Genomic DNA, 17,229 nt, shown 5'->3' on the forward strand with positions numbered 1-17,229 from the left:
AAGAAATTACGAATACAGTTTTTATATACAGTTAAACAGAGTAAAGATAAGGATGGATATTAAAAAATGTGTTGAATTCTTTCAGACATTATTTTAAAGGTTGTAAAACTGGGTAGTGATTGAGATTCACATTATGCTCAATGTATTGCTCCATTTCCCGTATTTGTTCATTTATCCAGTAAATAATTTAATAATGGTTTGCAGAGTTCAGGTTTTGGATGATTTTGAACACAACTTTTTTAGATGCTTCCTAATGTTGTACTTTATTCCTAGTGTAGTCTGACCTATTTCAGGTGATTCTGTGTGAAGTGTCTCTGTGCTGATTTGCATGAGAGGCTTCTTAAAGGGAAGTGAAACAATGTGTGAGTGAGAGACTGATGGAGCAGAACCAACATCTGACAGAAACTCCTTAAAGGAGAAACGCTCTCACAGTAAAGGTGTCCCAGTGTCTGCTGGTTGATTGACAGCTGTGTGCTCCCTGTCCTCTAATCTGATTGGTGTCTCCTAGGTGATGTCCCTCCCACCCTGACGGTGCTGGCTCCCTCCACAGAAGAGCTGCAGCAGGGGAAGGCCACGCTCATGTGCCTGGCCAACAAGGGCTTCCCCTCAGACTGGAGTCTGGCCTGGAAGGTGGACGGCAGCAGCAGCAGCAGCAGCAGCAGCTGGGAGGAGAGCAGGAGCCCCGGGGTGCTGGAGAAGGACGCCCACTACAGCTGGAGCAGCACCCTGAGGCTCCCTGCAGACCAGTGGAGGAAGGTGGTCTCTGTGACCTGTGAGGCCACCCAGGGCTCCCAGACTCCGCTCTCAGAGACACTGAGGAGAGACCAGTGTTCCCAGTCCTGAGCGGACTCACTGGGACTCTGCTTTCTCTCTCACACTGCTCTCAGTCTGCTCTCTGGCTCTCAGGACATGTTTCAACATCAACCTGTTTTTGCTTGTGTCGATGGTTTCAACATTTTAAAACAATAAAGATGAATGTGTGTATTATAAAAGTGACATGTGTTCTGATTCCCTTTCTGTGAGATATATTATATAAAATGAACCTTTTTCACATTAATTCACAAAATTCATCATACATTTTTTCCAGATTACTTGTTAATAATTGTTAGACTGTTGATGTACTTCTGCATTCATTTTGGTTCTATCTATGTTATTAATTAGTTCCAATAACCTTAGTAGGAACATTTAAATGGTAAACCACAAAGCTCTTATAACTAATGTTTAATGTATTCTCTATGTTATGTTCATGCGTTGTTAAATGTTACCCTGAATTCATTCTGGACATCTGACTCAATAAGAAAAAGGCATTCAGGTTAAGAAATGAAAAGCAGGGTATCATCTGCATACAGTTATATAACTTGAGTCTAAATTGAGATGACCTTAAAGGTCCCCTATTATACTCCTTTTCAACAATATATTATAGGTCTCAGATATTTACAAACCATGTCTCTGAAGTGTTTGGCTCTAACAACCAAACAGATCATGCATGGTATAATGCAGTAAACCCCTCTGCTTCAGCCCTGTGTTTGGTTTAAAAAAACACAATGGTGCTCTTGGAGGAGATTCAGGTGATAAGGTGGGCGGGTGTTACCTTGGTTATGGGCTAATGGTTGCACAGCCCAACAAAACTTGACATCACAAAGTGGCCAAAATCTGATCAGCTCATTTTCAGACAGGTTTTTATATAGATGGATCAGGATAAAAAGAAAGGGAATCTTTTTTCCTGAAACTTTCATAATGTCTTTACACAGAGGGGACACATGTTCAGGTATAGAAGATATGGACAAGTGGATTTTTCATAATAGGTGACCTTTAAATCTTATTTAATGGACACATCACAACTCAACCTAAAATGTTGAAACACCAGTTTCTGTCCTCTTGATATTTGTTCTGTTTGCAGAATCAATACATTTAATGAACTTTCGCTGATTGAATTAAAACTGATATTTGACTAAAACAAAGACCTAATCGTGGCTGTTGCTATGGTCCTGAGTCGTGGATCCTGAGTCGTGGACCCTGAGTCGTGGATCCTGAGTCGTGGACCCTGAGTCGTGGATCCTGAGTCGTGGATCCTGAGTCGTGGATCCTGAGTCGTGGACCCTGAGTCGTGGATCCTGAGTCGTGGATCCTGAGTCGTTGATCCTGAGTAGGAATTTAGCATTCACTCAATATTCATAAAACAATTAAATATGTGCTATAATGTCACTTGGGGTTCACAGTTATGAGGCCCAAAGCTATAGAGTGGTTATTAAAGCTGTCAAAAATGACAAACTAATTGTAAAACTATCTTAAACAGAAATAAACAAGTTGTTTTAATGTTGAACGTGTTGTTGTGGTATTACATTTAAATAATGTTGGTAATGAATGCTATAGTTATTATTTTTTTCTGTGCAGTCGTTCATTCAAATCACTTCCTCTTTTGTTGAGGAGGTTTTTGTACGACGTTGTATCACTGTGTGAACTGCGTGCTGTAACACTGCTGACAATAATAATCTCCTGCATCTTCAGTCTGAACTCCAGTGACGGTCAGAGTGAAGACAGTCCCAGATCCACTTCCACTGAAACGATTTGAAACTCCAGACTGAAGAGATGTAGCAGAACGCACCAAGAGTTTAGGAGCTTCTCCAGGTTTCTGAAGGTACCAGCTAAGGTATGTACTAACACTTGTACTGGCTGTACATTTGATAGAAAGAGTCTGTCCTGGAACAACAGACCGAGATCCAGGAGACTGAGTCAGGAGGATTTCTCCTGATGAATCTGGAAAACATGAAAACAGCAGAAGGGTTATTGAGACAAATCCAGCTTGGAGAAAGATGATCAACATCCAAACAGAAGAGCATCCTCTCTTTAACATGGAGAACAGATGGAAGAAGGTACATGCTGCTTGTCTCAGTGCTTCTCCATCATAGCAGATCCTCATGTTGGGGAACCTGGTTGCATCCTGAAGCAAAGTTTTCAGAAGAGAGTCTCACCCTGAACAAGGAGCCCCAGGGTGGCCAGCAGTAGAGTCAGTGACATCATCATTGTGCTGCCGGCGTGTCAGTGGCTCTGAACAGCCGCTGATCACCTCTGGCTTCTTAACGTCTAGGAGCAGAGAGGCAGGACACATATGCAAACACACAGTCAGTGAAGTGTAGCTGTCCTCAAACAGCATGGTGTTCCCCCTCAGTGCTGACAGCATTCACTGTTCCATGTTTCACTACATAATGGGCTCTCAGAGATTACTATGTCGAACACAAGTTCATCTGGTTTACACAAAGCAAGTACTACAAGTTGAGCCTGTTGGTGAGAAGATTTTAAAGTGTAGAAATATATGTTGTTTGACACACGTGAAAGAAACAAATCTATTGATACAGATTGTTAAAAGGTTTCACACCACAATACAAATTCAGTTTAGCAAGTTTTCTTTTACAGTAGCTACTTTAATTTAAATGATTAATTTAGACAGAAATGTAAAGTCTGAAGTCGGCATATATACGGCAAATACTATATTTAATGACTGATCACATTATGGTCTTAAAGATGAAACAAGGCAGTTTTATATGATGTGAAACTTAATGTCATTAGTGGGGAATATGATATGATGATGAATATACTCAGAGAAGATAGCTGAAATGCTGAGGCTTTTCTTTCATCTCCATAAAGTTGTATTATTTCAGTTTTCAGATGCTCCTTGTTTTATCATCTGTTCAAATCTACTGTCTGAAATATAGCTGAAACTTTCGATCAGACATTGACTGTTGAGCAGCATGAAGTGTTGGATTCCCATCTGTTGTTTACCGTTTACATTATTTGTTAAGTTGTATCACAATGTGCTTCAAGCTAAGCTGGAGATGATCATTTACAGATTAGTTTGTCCATTTAAACGGTGTAATTCCATTTCTTCTTAACTTTCACATCCATCACTCACTGAAATGTTCAAAGGACTGTTGAATGAACTTTGACGGGCTCTTTGAAAAGATCTCATGTAACAGCTGTCTTGATTTTTATTCTTGGCTCCACATTGAATAAAGAATCCAGTTTAAGATACTGGTGGTCCCTTTTAGAGCTCTACATGGTCAGACAGCCTCCTTTATCTCTGATCTCCTACAGCGCTGTATCACTAGGAGGTCAGGAACGTCTCATGATCAGGGCTCGCTGGATTTACCTCAGACTTTAAAGTGAAGGTGACCTTTGGCTTGAAGTCGGGACTTTTCATCTTCGGGAGTCACTCCAGTGAGACAGAAGTGAACGCTGTTCAAAAAGAAGCTGAGGACCAATAAGTTTAGTGTGGCTTTTATAGATTTAGTATTTTAGGATGGTGTGTATGAGTTCATTCTCTTAATATATTGTTAGGAACATTTCAGAAGTCTTTGCTTGAAAAAGAAAAAAGTTACACGCTTAATGGAGATGAAAGTGTGAGTGTGTGTGTGTGTGTGTGTGTGTGTGTGTGTGTGTGTGTGTGTGTGTGTGTGTGTGTGTGTGTGTGTGTGTGTGTGTGTGTGTGTGTGTGTGTGTGTGTGTGTGTGTGTGTGTGTGTGTGTCCTCAGTGAAGTGTAGCTTCCAGCTGCAGCAGTCAGTTCAGTTCCTGTTTGACTGAGGGAGGTTTTTGTACGACGCTTTTTCACTGTGTGAACACCAACTGACTGTTGGGGTAATGGAGACTCTGACAGTAGTAAACTGCTGCATCATCAGCCTGGACTCCACTGATGGTCAGAGTGAAGTCAGAGTTTGATCCACTGCCTGTGAAACGGGCTGAAATCCCTGATGCTCGAGTGGTAGCAGAATAAATGAGCAGTTTAGGAGTTCCTCCATCTCTCTGTTGGTACCAGGCTAAAGAGCTCCCACCATGAACCCCCTGACTGGTCTTACATGTGATGGAGACGGAGCGTCCCAGAGCAGAGCTCACTGCTGCAGACTGAGTCACCGTGTACTGGCCTCTGGACTCTGAGGATACAGAGACAAAGACATAAAGCAGCGTCATGGTTTTGTCCGCTTCATTTCAGAGGGACGGATGTTCACAGAGGAGAGGAGTTTGATTCTCTGGACTTTACCTGTGAAGCAGCAGCAGAGGAGAGTCCAGATGAGGACGCAGATCAAAGTCATGTTTTTGATGAGGAGGATTTCTGTGGCTTCTGTTGTCATGAAGGACAGCTGTCAGTCATCCAGTGTTCAACTCTCAGGACTATAAAGTGTCCCAGAGCACTGGAGCATGGTGCTGCTGATGCAAAGTGTCTCTCTATGGAAATGCTCTGACTGACTCCAACAGGGACCTGGATTACTCTGATGATGCTGTTCATCAATGGATCCATCTCTCTGTCAGAGCATTGATCAGGAATGAGTCAGCGTTCACTTGTTTGAGGCTCTAAGTTCAATGGACACATTTTCTTGCAGTTCATTTCATTAAAAATCTCAAATTAATAACCCCAAATAATCAATACCACCCAGGAAAAACTAAATGGAGGTTTATTATTAATCCTGATGGACAAACAAACATGTATTTATGGGAATTATGCACATTTTGAAGTATAAAATGTTGAGCTTTTATTAGACATGTATTGTTTCATTTAAGTGTTCAATTACTTTGATGAAAAAGTTGATCAAATCGTAAAAAAACATATTTTGTGAACAATTCGTTTTTCGAAAGAATCATCTTAAATTTGAAACTTAAGAAACAGCTTAATATTCCTTTTAAAGGTTTAAAAGATTCACAAAAGAAACATTAGATACTTTTCCATAGTTTGTGAATCTGTTTCAAACATTTGAAGCAGTGATTATATAAAGTGGGTCAACTGTGGATGTGTTTGGTGAGTTTGTTTGTGTCAAAGTCAGAGAGCCGTGTCTCTCTACAGTGAGAGGTTTTTGTACGGCGGCTCAATGACTTTGTATCACTGTGGTACACGTTCGGTGGAGGAACCAGACTGGATGTTGGAAGTAAGTCAAGTATTCATTTATAAGAGCAATTTCTCTTTTGTTGAATTTTTATTAAGCAAACTAAGAGAAATAGTTGCCTCTCCATGTCATTGTATAAATTCTTCTCAAACATTTTGCACTCAGAGGCTAGCTTTCCTCCAGCAAAAGGAGTTTAAATGTTTTTATGAGAGTTAAACATTGAACAGAGAATAAATCATTATTTCCACCTTTAATGGTGAAGTAGCTTCTTGAGGGCTGGTAGGTTTAGTTCAGTGAGTCAAAGTCAGAGAGCCGTGTCTCTCTACAGTGAGAGGTTTTTGTACGGCGGCTCAATGACTTTGTATCACTGTGGTTGACTTTTGGTGGAGGAACCAGACTGGATGTTGGAAGTAAGTTTCTGCACAAAAACTAAATATGATGTTGTTAAGAGATGTTTTAAATTCTGTGTTAGAATGTTTGAGAGATAGATTTTTATTATTTTCATCGTAATGTTTAGATAGTATTAGTATTCATGTCTTTATTACTCTTCATCATTGAGCCTAAGTTGGAGCAGCTTTTCTTGAAATGTCTTTATACATTCCCAACATACTGTCATTTAAACAGCTTCAAATGTGAAATGATGAAACTGCTAATTTTACCTCAACTTATTTTAAATGTTTCTATCTCGGTTCTCTCCTCTGTTTTCAAAGAAATTACGAAAACAGTTTTTATATACAGTTAAACAGAGTAAAGATAACGATGGATATTAAAAAATGTGTTGAATTCTTTCAGACATTATTTTAAAGTTTGTGAAACTGGGAAGTGATTGAGATTCACATTAAGCTCAATGTATTGCTCCATTTCCCGTATTTGTTCATTTATCCAGTAAATAATTTAATAATGGTTTGCAGAGTTCAGGTTTTGGAGGATTTTGAACACAACTTTTTAAATGCTTCCGAATGTTGTACTTTATTCCTAGTGTAGTCTGACCTATTTCAGGTGATTCTGTGTGAAGTGTCTTTGTGCTGATTTGCATGAGAGGCTTCTTAAAGGGAAGTGAAACAATGTGTGAGTGAGAGACTGATGGAGCAGAACCAACATCTGACAGAAACTCCTTAAAGGAGAAACGCTCTCACAGTAAAGGTGTCCCAGTGTCTGCTGGTTGATTGACAGCTGTGTGCTCCCTGTCCTCTAATCTGATTGGTGTCTCCTAGGTGATGTCCCTCCCACCCTGACCGTGCTGGCTCCCTCCAGAGAAGAGCTGCAGCAGGGGAAGGCCACGCTCATGTGCCTGGCCAACAACGGCTTCCCCTCAGACTGGAGTCTGGCCTGGAAGGTGGACGGCAGCAGCAGCAGTAGCAGCAGCAGCTGGGAGGTGAGCAGGAGCCCCGGGGTGCTGGAGAAGGACGCCCACTACAGCTGGAGCAGCACCCTGAGGCTCCCTGCAGACCAGTGGAGGAAGGCGGGCTCTGTGACCTGTGAGGCCACCCAGGGCTCCCAGACTCCGCTCTCAGAGACACTGAGGAGAGACCAGTGTTCCCAGTCCTGAGCGGACTCACTGGGACTCTGCTTTCTCTCTCACACTGCTCTCAGTCTGCTCTCTGGCTCTCAGGACATGTTTCAACATCAACCTGTTTTTGCTTGTGTCGATGGTTTCAACATTTTAAAACAATAAAGATTAATGTGTGTATTATAAAAGTGACATGTGTTCTGATTCCCTTTCTGTGAGATATATTATATAAAAGGAACCTTATTCACATTAATTCACAAAATTCATCATACATTTTTTCCAGATTACTTGTTAATAAATGCTAGACTGTTGATGTACTTCTGCATTCAGTTTGGTTCTATCTATGTTATTAATTAGTTCCAATAACCTTAGCAGGAACATTTAAATGGTAAACCACAAAGCTCTTATAACTAATGTTTAATGTATTCTCTATGTTATGTTCATGCGTTGTTAAATATACCCTGAATTCATTCTGGACATCTGACTCAATAAGAAAAAGACATTCAGGTTAAGAAATGAAAAGCAGGGTATCATCTGCATACAGTTATATAACTTGAATCTAAATTGAGTTGACCTTAAAGGTCCCCTATTATACTCCTTTTCAACAATATATTATAGGTCTCAGATATTTACAAACCATGTCTCTGAAGTGTTTGGCTCAAACAACCAACGCTGTCATTTGAACGGCGATCAAGCCTGAAGCCACAGAGATCTTCTTGTACTGCCCTTTGTTCTTAGAGGAATTACAGAAACACGTAACTCTGGATTTGTTTTAATGTTTGAGTTGCAATAAACGACACAGCAGCTTTTTGGCATGATAAAACTATTATTTTCTGCCTCGCTCATGAGAGTAACAGCTGGCGAAATGACAGCCTCGCCTACTGATTTCAAAGGTGTGCTCTAAAATGATATTTATAAATGACTATTATCATTATTATAAGCAACACAATAAATGGCAAAGATATGTAGAAAATAAACGTAATTGAGATACGTTCATAACGAACGTAACGTGGGAGAAAATACGTTTCTAGCTAAACGTAATTGAGAATGCAGTTTAGTTCTGTGGGAACGTACTTTTTAGGAGACAGGGTTGTTGAGGAAGCACTCAGCGCTTTATGTGGCGTTTCCTCAACTGGCTGAAGAACATTGAGACCAGTGGAGTCTGAGGAAGATAAAGACGGAGCAGAAAGTCCAGCCAGAGCCGAAGCATTCTATCCCTCCTCGACTGCTGGTGAGTTCAATCATATTTGGATCTTTGTGATCGCTTTGCAGGTACTGTGGATTACATTGGTGCATTTATGTCAATGACAATGGATTTAGATGGATAGATATTTACTTTGTTCATCCCAATTTGGGAAATTATTTTGTTACCGGACCATTGTGTTCAACATTCAAATACAAATACTTAAAAAGTGGAATAGAGTTAACATTTAACAATTACAAATCAAATGAAAATGGAAAATAGTATATCAAATATAAACAACTTAACAAGTTCTGGATATTTAAAATATTCTTTACAAAGGTCAAAAATACTGCAGTAGCAGGAATATAGGCTTATACTATACTGTATAAACATATGAGAGCATATCATTTACAAATATACAGAAAATTGCAAATTGTTCTCAGGAAGTGGAGCTCAACTATGCAGCAGTGAGCTCTCTGCCAGCCAGAGGTGAGGTGTTGAAAAGTGTTATTGCAGAAGGCAGGAATGTTTTCCTCTCCCTCTCTGTGTGACAGCAGAGAGCAGTCTGTTGGAGAAGGAGCTCCTGTCTGTCCAGCTGCAGGTGGAGAGGGTGGGTGGGGTTATCCATGATGGATAACAGTTTGTTAGTGTCCTCCTCTCCACCACAGCTACACACTGCCCAGTTTCACACCAGTGATAGAGCCAGCTTTCCTGGTCAGTTTATTGAGTCTGCTGGTGATGCTGACCCCCCCCCCCCCCCCCCCCCTCAAGAAGAGTGCACTGGCCACAACAGACTAGTAGAAGATCTCCAGCATCTTGCTGCACACGTGGAAGGATCTCAACTTCCTCAGAAAATAGAGTCGGCTCATCCCCTTCTTGTACACAGCGTCAGTGTTGATGCTCCACTTCAGTCCGTTGTCTAAATGCACTCCCAGGTACCTATACTCTGTTTACTGGATTATTCAGCCGCTTTTGAAAGACTGTGTTTGAGTTGGACAATTCCTTTGGACTTGAACATTTCTCCAGTTATTTTAGTTTGTGCTGCTGTTGGGGACAGAGTTATTTCCAAACAAGGATGTTTGATTTGAAGTTGGGACTTTTGATCTTTGGGAGTCTCTCCAGTGAGACAAAAGTGAACACTGTTCAAAAGGAAGATGAGCATCCATGAGTTTAGAGTGGCTTTTATAGATTTAGATTTACAATGTTCCTGTGTTTAGATTTGAGTTCATTCTCTTGAGAAGTATTTCAGAATTCTTTGCTTGAAAAAGAAGAAAGTTACATGCTTAATGAGATGACGGACATTTCATGTGTCTGTGTGTGTGTGTGTGTGTGTGTGTGTGTGTGTGTGTGTGTGTGTGTGTGTGTGTGTCTGTGTGTGTGTGTGTGTGTGTGTGTGTGTGTGTGTGTGTGTGTGTGTGTGTGTGTGTGTGTGTGTGTGTGTGTGTGTGTGTGTGTGTGTGTGGTGTGTGTGTGTGTGTGTGTGTGTGCGTGCGTGTGTGTGTGTGTGTGTGTGTGTGTGTGTGTCTGTGTGTGTGTGTGTGTGTGTGTGTGTGTGCGTGCGTGCGTGCGTGTGTGTGTGTGTGTGTGTGTGTGTGTGTGTGTGTGTGTGTGTGTGTGTGTGTCTGTGTGTGTGTGTGTGTGTGTGTGTGTGTGTGTGTGTGTGTGTGTGTGTGTGTGTGTGTGTGTGTGTGTGTGTGTGTGTGTGTGTGTGTGTGTGTGCGTGCGTGTGTGTGTGTGTGTGTGTGTGTGTGTGTGTGTCTGTGTGTGTGTGTGTGTGTGTGTGTGTGCGTGCGTGTGTGTGTGTGTGTGTGTGTGTGTGTGTGTGTGTCTGTGTGTGTGTGTGTGTGTGTGTGCGTGCGTGTGTGTGTGTGTGTGTGTGTGTGTGTGTGTGTGTCTGTGTGTGTGTGTGTGTGTGTGTGTGTGTGTGTGTGTGTGTGTGTGTGTGTGTGTGTGTGTGTGTGTGTGTGTGTGTGTATGTGTCCTCAGTGAAGTGTAGCTTCCAGCTGCAGCAGTCAGATCAGTTCCTGTTTGACTGAGGGAGGTTTTTGTACGACGCTTTTTCACTGTGTGAACACCCACTGACTGTTGGGGTAATGGAGACTCTGACAGTAGTAAACTGCTGCATCATCAGCCTGGACTCCACTGATGGTCAGAGTGAAGTCAGAGTTTGATCCACTGCCTGTGAAACGGGCTGAAATCCCTGATTCTCGAGTGGTAGCATAATAAATGAGCAGTTTAGGAGTTCCTCCATCTCTCTGTTGGTACCAGGCTAAATGGTCCCCACTATAAACCGCCTGACTGGTCTTACATGTGATGGAGACGGAGCGTCCCAGAGCAGAGCTCACTGCTGCAGACTGAGTCAACGTGTACTGGCCTCTGGACTCTGAGGATACAGAGACAAAGACATAAAGCAGCGTCATGGTTTTGTCCGCTTCATTTCAGAGGGACGGATGTTCACAGAGGAGAGGAGTTTGATTCTCTGGACTTTACCTGTGAAGCAGCAGCAGAGGAGAGTCCAGATGAGGACGCAGATCAAAGTCATGTTCTTGATGAGGAGGATTTCTGTGGCTTCTGTTGTCATGAAGGACAGCTGTCAGTCATCCAGTGTTCAACTCTCAGGACTATAAAGTGTCCCAGAGCACTGGAGCATGGTGCTGCTGATGCAAAGTGTCTCTCTATGGAAATGCTCTGACTGACTCCAACAGGGACCTGGATTACTCTGATGATGCTGTTCATCAATGGATCCATCTCTCTGTCAGAGCATTGATCAGGAATGGGTCAGCGCTCACTTGTTTGAGGCTCTAAGTTCAAAGGACACATTTTCTTGCAGTTCATTTCATTAAAAAGCTCAAATTAATAACCCCAAATAATCAATACCACCTAGGAAAAACTAAATGGAGGTTTATTATTAATCCTGATGGACAAACAAACATGTATTTATGGGAATTATGCACATTTGGAAGTTTAACATGCAGAGCTTTTATTAGACATGTATTGTTTCATTTAAGTGTTCAATTACTTTGATGAAAAAGTTGATAAAATCGTAAAAAACATATTTTGTGAACAATTCGTTTTTCGAAAGAATCATCTTAATTTTGAAACTTAAGAAACAACTTAATATTCCTTTTAAAGGTTTAAAAGGTTCACAAAAGAAACATTAGATACTTTTCCATAGTTTGTGAATCTGTTTCAAACATTTGAAGCAGTGATTATATAAAGTGGGTAAACTGTGGAGGTGTTTGGTGAGTTTGTTTGTGTCAAAGTCAGAGAGCCGTGTCTCTCTACAGTGAGAGGTTTTTGTACGGCGGCTCAATGACTTTGTATCACTGTGGTACACGTTCGGTGGAGGAACCAGACTGGATGTTGGAAGTAAGTCAAGTATTCATTTATAAGAGCAATTTCTCTTTTGTTGTACTTTTTATTAAGCAAACTAAGAGAAATAGTTGCCTCTCCATGTCATTGTATAAATTATTCTCAAATATTTTGCACTCAGAGGCTAGCTTTCCTCCAGCAAAAGGAGTTTAAATGTTTTCATGAGAGTTAAACATTGAACAGAGAATAAATCCTTATTTCCACCTTTAATGGTGAAGTAGCTTCTTGAGGGCTGGTAGGTTTAGTTCAGTGAGTCAAAGTCAGAGAGCCGTGTCTCTCTACAGTGAGAGGTTTTTGTACGGCGGCTCAATGACTTTGTATCACTGTGGTGGACTTTTGGTGGAGGAACCAGACTGGATGTTGGAAGTAAGTTTCTGCACAAAAACTAAATATGATGTTGTTAAGAGATGTTTTAAATTCTGTGTTAGAATGTTTGAGAGATAGATTTTTATTATTTTAATCGTAATGTTTAGATAGTATTAGTATTCATGTCTTTATTTCTCTTCATCATTGAGCCTAAGTTGGAGCAGCTTTTCTTGAAATGTCTTTATACATTCCCAACATACTGTCATTTAAACAGCTTCAAATGTGAAATGATAAAACTGCAAATTTTACTTCCACTTATTTTAAATGTTTCTATCTCGGTTCTCTCCTCTGTTTTCAAAGGAAATTACGAAAACAGTTTTTATATACAGTTAAACAGAGTAAAGATAAGGATGGATATTAAAAAATGTGTTGAATTCTTTCAGACATTATTTTAAAGTTTGTGAAACTGGGTAGTGATTGAGATTCACATTAAGCTCAATGTATTGCTCCATTTCCCGTATTTGTTCATTTATCCAGTAAATAATTTATAATGGTTTGCAGAGTTCAGGTTTTGGATGATTTTGAACACAACTTTTTAAATGCTTCCTAATGTTGTACTTTATTCCTAGTGTAGTCTGACATATTTCAGGTGATTCTGTGTGAAGTGTCTCTGTGCTGATTTGCATGAGAGGCTTCTTAAAGGGAAGTGAAACAATGTGTGAGTGAGAGACTGATGGAGCAGAACCAACATCTGACAGAAACTCCTTAAAGGAGAAACGCTCTCACAGTAAAGGTGTCCCAGTGTCTGCTGGTTGATTGACAGCTGTGTGCTCCCTGTCCTCTAATCTGATTGGTGTCTCCTAGATGATGTCCCTCCCACCCTGACGGTGCTGGCTCCCTCCAGAGAAGAGCTGCAGCAGGGGAAGGCCACGCTCATGTGCCTGGCCAACAAGGGCTTCCCCTCAGACTGGAGTCTGGCCTGGAAGGTGGACGGCAGCAGCAGTAGCAGCAGCAGCTGGGAGGTGAGCAGGAGCCCCGGGGTGCTGGAGAAGGACGCCCACTACAGCTGGAGCAGCACCCTGAGGCTCCCTGCAGACCAGTGGAGGAAGGTGGTCTCTGTGACCTGTGAGGCCACCCAGGGCTCCCAGACTCCGCTCTCAGAGACACTGAGGAGAGACCAGTGTTCCCAGTCCTGAGCGGACTCACTGGGACTCTGCTTTCTCTCTCACACTGCTCTCAGTCTGCTCTCTGGCTCTCAGGACATGTTTCAACATCAACCTGTTTTTGCTTGTGTCGATGGTTTCAACATTTTAAAACAATAAAGATTAATGTGTGTATTATAAAATTGACATGTGTTCTGATTCCCGATATATTATATAAAAGGAACCTTTTTCACATTAATTCACAAAATTCATCATACATTTTTTCCAGATTACTTGTTAATAAATGCTAGACTGTTGATGTACTTCTGCATTCAGTTTGGTTCTATCTATGTTATTAATTAGTTCCAATAACCTTAGCAGGAACATTTAAATGGTAAACCACAAAGCTCTTATAACTAATGTTTAATGTTTAATGTATTCTCTATGTTATGTTCATGCGTTGTTAAATATACCCTGAATTCATTCTGGACATCTGACTCAATAAGAAAAAGACATTCAGGTTAAGAAATGAAAAGCAGGGTATCATCTGCATACAGTTATATAACTTGAATCTAAATTGAGTTGACCTTAAAGGTCCCCTATTATACTCCTTTTCAACAATATATTATAGGTCTCAGATATTTACAAACCATGTCTCTGAAGTGTTTGGCTCAAACAACCAACGCTTTCATTTGAACGGCGATCAAGCCTGAAGCCACAGAGATCTTCTTGTACTGCCCTTTGTTCTTAGAGGAATTACAGAAACACGTAACTCTGGATTTGTTTTAATGTTTGGGTTGCAATAAACGACACAGCAGCTTTTTGGCATGATAAAACTATTATTTTCTGCCTCGCTCATGAGAGTAACATCTGGCGAAATGACAGCCTCGCCTACTGATTTCAAAGGTGTGCTCTAAAATGATATTTATAAATGACTATTATCATTATTATAAGCAACACAATAAATGGCAAAGATATGTAGAAAATAAACCTATTTGAGATACGTTCATAACGAACGTAACGTGGGAGAAAATACGTTTCTAGCTAAACGTAATTGAGAATGCAGTTTAGTTCTGTGGGAACGTACTTTTAGGAGACAGGGTTGTTGAGGAAGCACTCAGCGCTTTATGTGGCGTTTCCTCAACTGGCTGAAGAACATTGAGACCAGTGGAGTCTGAGGAAGATAAAGACGGAGCAGAAAGTCCAGCCAGAGCCAAAGCATTCTATCCCTCCTCGACTGCTGGTGAGTTCAATCATATTTGGATCTTTGTGATCGCTTTGCAGGTACTGTGGATTACATTGGTGCATTTATGTCAATGACAATGGATTTAGATGGATAGATATTTACTTTGTTCATCCCAATTTGGGAAATTATTTTGTTACCGGACCATTGTGTTCAACATTCAAATACAAATACTTAAAAAGTGGAATAGAGTTAACATTTAACAATTACAAATCAAATGAAAATGGAAAATAGTATATCAAATATAAACAACTTAACAAGTTCTGGATATTTAAAATATTCTTTACAAAGGTCAAAAATACTGCAGTAGCAGGAATATAGGCTTATACTATACTGTATAAACATATGAGAGCATATCATTTACAAATATACAGAAAATTGCAAATTGTTCTCAGGAAGTGGAGCTCAACTATGCAGCAGTGAGCTCTCTGCCAGCCAGAGGTGAGGTGTTGAAAAGTGTTATTGCAGAAGGCAGGAATGCTTTCCTCTCCCTCTCTGTGTGACAGCAGAGAGCAGTCTGTTGGAGAAGGAGCTCCTGTCTGTCCAGCTGCAGGTGGAGAGGGTGGGTGGGGTTATCCATGATGGATAACAGTTTGTTAGTGTCCTCCTCTCCACCACAGCCACACACTGCCCAGTTTCACACCAGTGATAGAGCCAGCTTTCCTGGTCAGTTTATTGAGTCTGCTGGTGATGCTGCCCCCCCCCCCCCCCCCCTCAAGAAGAGTGCACTGGCCACAACAGACTAGTAGAAGATCTCCAGCATCTTGTTGCACACGTGGAAGGATCTCAACTTCCTCAGAAAATAGAGTCGGCTCATCCCCTTCTTGTACACACTGTCAGTGTTGATGCTCCACTTCAGTCCGTTGTCTAAATGCACTCCCAGGTACCTATACTCTGTTTACTGGATTATTCAGCCGCTTTTGAAAGACTGTGTTTGAGTTGGACAATTCCTTTGGACTTGAACATTTCTCCAGTTATTTTAGTTTGTGCTGCTGTTGGGGACAGAGTTATTTCCGAACAAGGATGTTTGATTTGAAGTTGGGACTTTTGATCTTTGGGAGTCTCTCCAGTGAGACAGAAGTGAACACTGTTCAAAAGGAAGATGAGCACCCATAAGTTTAGAGTGGCTTTTATAGATTTAGATTTACAATGTTCCTGTGTTTAGATTTGAGTTCATTCTCTTGAGAAGTATTTCAGAATTCTTTGCTTGAAAAAGAAGAAAGTTACATGCTTAATGAGATGACGGACATTTCATGTGTCTGTGTGTGTGTGTGTGTGTGTGTGTGTGTGTGTGTGTGTGTGTGTGTGTGTGTGTGTGTGTGTGTGTGTGTGTGTGTGTGTGTGTGTGTGTGGGTGTGTGTGTGTGTGTGTGTGTGTGTGTGTGTGTGTCCTCAGTCAAGGGTAGCTTCCAGCTGCAGCAGTCAGATCAGTTCCTGTTTGACTGAGGGAGGTTTTTGTACGACGCTTTTTCACTGTGTGAACACCCACTGACTGTTGGGGTAATGGAGACTCTGACAGTAGTAAACTGCTGCATCATCAGCCTGGACTCCACTGATGGTCAGAGTGAAGTCAGAGTTTGATCCACTGCCTGTGAAACGGGCTGAAATCCCTGATTCTCGAGTGGTAGCATAATAAATGAGCAGTTTAGGAGTTCCTCCATCTCTCTGTTGGTACCAGGTTAAATGGTCCCCACTATAAACCGCCTGACTGGTCTTACATGTGATGGAGACGGAGCGTCCCAGAGCAGAGCTCACTGCTGCAGACTGAGTCAACGTGTACTGGCCTCTGGACTCTGAGGATACAGAGACAAAGACATAAAGCAGCGTCATGGTTTTGTCCGCTTCATTTCAGAGGGACGGATGTTCACAGAGGAGAGGAGTTTGATTCTCTGGACTTTACCTGTGAAGCAGCAGCAGAGGAGAGTCCAGATGAGGACGCAGATCAAAGTCATGTTTTTGATGAGGAGGATTTCTGTGGCTTCTGTTGTCATGAAGGACAGCTGTCAGTCATCCAGTGTTCAACTCTCAGGACTATAAAGTGTCCCAGAGCACTGGAGCATGGTGCTGCTGATGCAAAGTGTGTCTCTATGGAAATGCTCTGACTGACTCCAACAGGGACCTGGATTACTCTGATGATGCTGTTCATCAATGGATCCATCTCTCTGTCAGAGCATTGATCAGGAATGGGTCAGCGCTCACTTGTTTGAGGCTCTAAGTTCAAAGGACACATTTTCTTGCAGTTCATTTCATTAAAAAGCTCAAATTAATAACCCCAAATAATCAATACCACCTAGGAAAAACTAAATGGAGGTTTATTATTAATCCTGATGGACAAACAAACATGTATTTATGGGAATTATGCACATTTGGAAGTATAACATGCAGAGCTTTTATTAGACATGTATTGTTTCATTTAAGTGTTCAATTACTTTGATGAAAAAGTTGATAAAATCGTAAAAAAAACATATTTTGTGAACAATTCGTTTTTCGAAAGAATCATCTTAATTTTGAAACTTAAGAAACAACTTAATATTCCTTTTAAAGGTTTAAAAGTTTCACAAAAGAAACATTAGATACTTTTCCATAGTTTGTGAATCTGTTTC

At 41.1% G+C, this 17,229-nt stretch overlaps 3 gene segments (V, D, J or C); all 3 read left to right on the top strand.

The window, feature by feature from the left end:
* The first annotated feature begins 358 nt into the window (after positions 1 to 358).
* On the top strand, positions 359 to 843 carry LOC307014362 (Ig kappa-b4 chain C region-like). The segment is given in 2 exons: positions 359 to 362; positions 509 to 843.
* Positions 844 to 6,935: 6,092 nt separating this feature from the next.
* On the top strand, positions 6,936 to 7,420 carry LOC307014363 (Ig kappa-b4 chain C region-like). The segment is given in 2 exons: positions 6,936 to 6,939; positions 7,086 to 7,420.
* Positions 7,421 to 12,956: 5,536 nt separating this feature from the next.
* Positions 12,957 to 13,438, top strand: LOC307014364 (Ig kappa-b4 chain C region-like). The segment is given in 2 exons: positions 12,957 to 12,960; positions 13,107 to 13,438.
* The last annotated feature ends 3,791 nt before the right edge of the window (positions 13,439 to 17,229 follow it).

This window comes from Notothenia rossii (assembly GCF_949606895.1).
Source record: "Notothenia rossii genome assembly, chromosome: 8".
NCBI classification, from domain to species: domain Eukaryota; kingdom Metazoa; phylum Chordata; class Actinopteri; order Perciformes; family Nototheniidae; genus Notothenia; species Notothenia rossii.